This window comes from Phalangium opilio, unplaced genomic scaffold (assembly GCF_054372755.1).
Source record: "Phalangium opilio isolate 3A_F unplaced genomic scaffold, DU_Popi_V2 ptg000019l_1, whole genome shotgun sequence".
NCBI classification, from domain to species: Eukaryota; Metazoa; Arthropoda; class Arachnida; order Opiliones; family Phalangiidae; genus Phalangium; species Phalangium opilio.
Genome location: NW_028324152.1, coordinates 7,816,652 through 7,820,411, shown reverse-complemented (window position 1 = coordinate 7,820,411; position 3,760 = coordinate 7,816,652). Strand labels below are relative to the sequence as shown.

General features: G+C 48.0%; 2 non-coding genes across 2 annotated transcripts; both read right to left on the bottom strand.

Moving 5' to 3' along the window:
* Positions 1-1,164: 1,164 nt before the first annotated feature.
* TRNAN-AUU (transfer RNA asparagine (anticodon AUU)) lies at positions 1,165-1,237 on the bottom strand. Its single transcript has one exon. It is a non-coding gene; the product is annotated as a tRNA-Asn (tRNA).
* A 1,397-nt stretch (positions 1,238-2,634) lies between these two features.
* Positions 2,635-2,707, bottom strand: TRNAN-AUU (transfer RNA asparagine (anticodon AUU)). The gene has a single exon. It is a non-coding gene; the product is annotated as a tRNA-Asn (tRNA).
* Positions 2,708-3,760: the final 1,053 nt, after the last annotated feature.

Here is a 3,760-nt window from a genome sequence, read left to right as displayed (position 1 = left end):
GGCTCGAACCACCAACCTATTGGTTAACAGCCGAACGCGCTAACCATTGCGCCACGGAAGCCCAAAAGCTAAATGCTCGTCAGGTATTGTGCAAAAAACTTGACTTTTTACGTCACATCTGAGACCTCACAACACCGCTCCCGGATGGGCTCGAACCACCAACCTATTGGTTAACAGCCGAACGCGCTAACCATTGCGCCACGGAAGCCCAAAAGTTAAATGCTCGTCAGGTATTGTGTAAAAACCTTGACTTTTTACGTCACATCTGAGACCTCACAACACCGCTCCCGGATGGGCTCGAACCACCAACCTATTGGTTAACAGCCGAACGCGCTAACCATTGAGCCACGGAAGCTCAGATAATTAAATTGTTGTCAGGTATTGTGGAAAAACTTTGGCTTTCTACGTTACATTTGAGACCCCACAACACCTCTCCCGTGTGGGCTCGAACCACCAACCTTTCGATTAACAGCTGAACGCGGTAACCATTGCGCCACGGAAGCCCAAAAATTAAATGGTCGTCATTTATTGTGCAAAAACTTTGGCTTTCTACGTTACATTTCAGATCCCACAACACCGCTCCCGGGTGGGCTCGAACCACCAACCTATTGGTTAACAGCCGAACGCGCTAACCATTGAGCCACGGAAGCTCCGAAATTAAATGGTTGTCAGGTATTGTGGAAAACCTTGACTTTTTACGTCACATCTGAGACCTCACAACACGGCTCCCGGATAGACTCGAACCACCGACCTATTGGTTAACAGCCGAACGTGCTAACCATTGCGCCACGGAAGCCCAAAAATTAAATGGTCGTCAAGTATTGTGGAAAAACTTTGGCTTTCTACGTTACATTTGAGATCACACAACACCGCTCCCGGATGGGCTCGAACCACCAACCTATTGGTTAACAGCCGAACGCGCTAACCATTGAGCCACGGAAGCTCAGAAATTAAATGGTTGTCAGCTATTGTGGAAAAACTTTAGCTTTCTACGTTACATTTGAGACCCCACAACACCTTTCCCGGGTGGGCTCGAACCACCAACCTTTCGATTAACAGCTGAACGCGCTAACCATAGCGCCACGGGAGCCCAAAAATTAAATGCTCGTCAGGTATTGTGTAAAAACCTTGACTTTTTACGTCACATCTGAGACCTCACAACACCGCTCCCGGATGGGCTCGAACCACCAACCTATTGGTTAATAGCCGAACGCGCTAACCATTGAGCCACGGAAGCTCAGAAATTAAATGGTTGTCAGCTATTGTGGAAAAACTTTAGCTTTCTACGTTACATTTGAGACCCCACAACACCTTTCCCGGGTGGGCTCGAACCACCAACCTTTCGATTAACAGCTGAACGCGCTAACCATAGCGCCACGGGAGCCCAAAAATTAAATGCTCGTCAGGTATTGTGTAAAAACCTTGACTTTTAACGTCACATCTGAGACCTCACAACACCGCTCCCGGATGGGCTTGAACCACCAACCTATTGGTTAACAGCCGAACGCGCTAACCATTGCGCCACGGAAGCCCAAAAGTTAAATGCTCGTCAGGTATTATGTAAAATCCTTGACTTTTTACGTCACATCTGAGACCTCACAACACCGCTCCCGGATGGGCTCGAACCACCAACCTATTGGTTAACAGCCGAACGCGCTAACCATTGCGCCACGGAAGCCCAAAAGTTAAATGCTCGTCAGGTATTGTGTAAAAACCTTGACTTTTTACGTCACATCTGAGACCTCACAACACCGCTCCCGGATGGGCTCGAACCACCAACCTATTGGTTAACAGCCGAACGCGCTAACCATTGAGCCACGGAAGCTCAGATAATTAAATTGTTGTCAGGTATTGTGGAAAAACTTTGGCTTTCTACGTTACATTTGAGACCCCACAACACCTCTCCCGTGTGGGCTCGAACCACCAACCTTTCGATTAACAGCTGAACGCGGTAACCATTGCGCCACGGAAGCCCAAAAATTAAATGGTCGTCATTTATTGTGCAAAAACTTTGGCTTTCTACGTTACATTTCAGATCCCACAACACCGCTCCCGGGTGGGCTCGAACCACCAACCTATTGGTTAACAGCCGAACGCGCTAACCATTGAGCCACGGAAGCTCCGAAATTAAATGGTTGTCAGGTATTGTGGAAAACCTTGACTTTTTACGTCACATCTGAGACCTCACAACACGGCTCCCGGATAGACTCGAACCACCGACCTATTGGTTAACAGCCGAACGTGCTAACCATTGCGCCACGGAAGCCCAAAAATTAAATGGTCGTCAAGTATTGTGGAAAAACTTTGGCTTTCTACGTTACATTTGAGATCACACAACACCGCTCCCGGATGGGCTCGAACCACCAACCTATTGGTTAACAGCCGAACGCGCTAACCATTGAGCCACGGAAGCTCAGAAATTAAATGGTTGTCAGCTATTGTGGAAAAACTTTAGCTTTCTACGTTACATTTGAGACCCCACAACACCTTTCCCGGGTGGGCTCGAACCACCAACCTTTCGATTAACAGCTGAACGCGCTAACCATAGCGCCACGGGAGCCCAAAAATTAAATGCTCGTCAGGTATTGTGTAAAAACCTTGACTTTTTACGTCACATCTGAGACCTCACAACACCGCTCCCGGATGGGCTCGAACCACCAACCTATTGGTTAATAGCCGAACGCGCTAACCATTGAGCCACGGAAGCTCAGAAATTAAATGGTTGTCAGCTATTGTGGAAAAACTTTAGCTTTCTACGTTACATTTGAGACCCCACAACACCTTTCCCGGGTGGGCTCGAACCACCAACCTTTCGATTAACAGCTGAACGCGCTAACCATAGCGCCACGGGAGCCCAAAAATTAAATGCTCGTCAGGTATTGTGTAAAAACCTTGACTTTTAACGTCACATCTGAGACCTCACAACACCGCTCCCGGATGGGCTTGAACCACCAACCTATTGGTTAACAGCCGAACGCGCTAACCATTGCGCCACGGAAGCCCAAAAGTTAAATGCTCGTCAGGTATTATGTAAAATCCTTGACTTTTTACGTCACATCTGAGACCTCACAACACCGCTCCCGGATGGGGTCGAACCACCAACCTATTGGTTAACAGCCGAACGCGCTAACCATTGCGCCACGGAAGCCCAAAAATTAAATGGTCGTCATTTATTGTGCAAAAACTTTGGCTTTCTACGTTACATTTCAGATCCCACAACACCGCTCCCGGGTGGGCTCGAACCACCAACCTATTGGTTAACAGCCGAACGCGCTAACCATTGAGCCACGGAAGCTCCGAAATTAAATGGTTGTCAGGTATTGTGGAAAACCTTGACTTTTTACGTCACATCTGAGACCTCACAACACGGCTCCCGGATAGACTCGAACCACCGACCTATTGGTTAACAGCCGAACGTGCTAACCATTGCGCCACGGAAGCCCAAAAATTAAATGGTCGTCAAGTATTGTGGAAAAACTTTGGCTTTCTACGTTACATTTGAGATCACACAACACCGCTCCCGGATGGGCTCGAACCACCAACCTATTGGTTAACAGCCGAACGCGCTAACCATTGAGCCACGGAAGCTCAGAAATTAAATGGTTGTCAGCTATTGTGGAAAAACTTTAGCTTTCTACGTTACATTTGAGACAACACAACACCTTTCCCGGGTGGGCTCGAACCACCAACCTTTCGATTAACAGCTGAACGCGCTAACCATAACGCCACGGGAGCCCAAAAATTAAATGCTCGTCAGGTA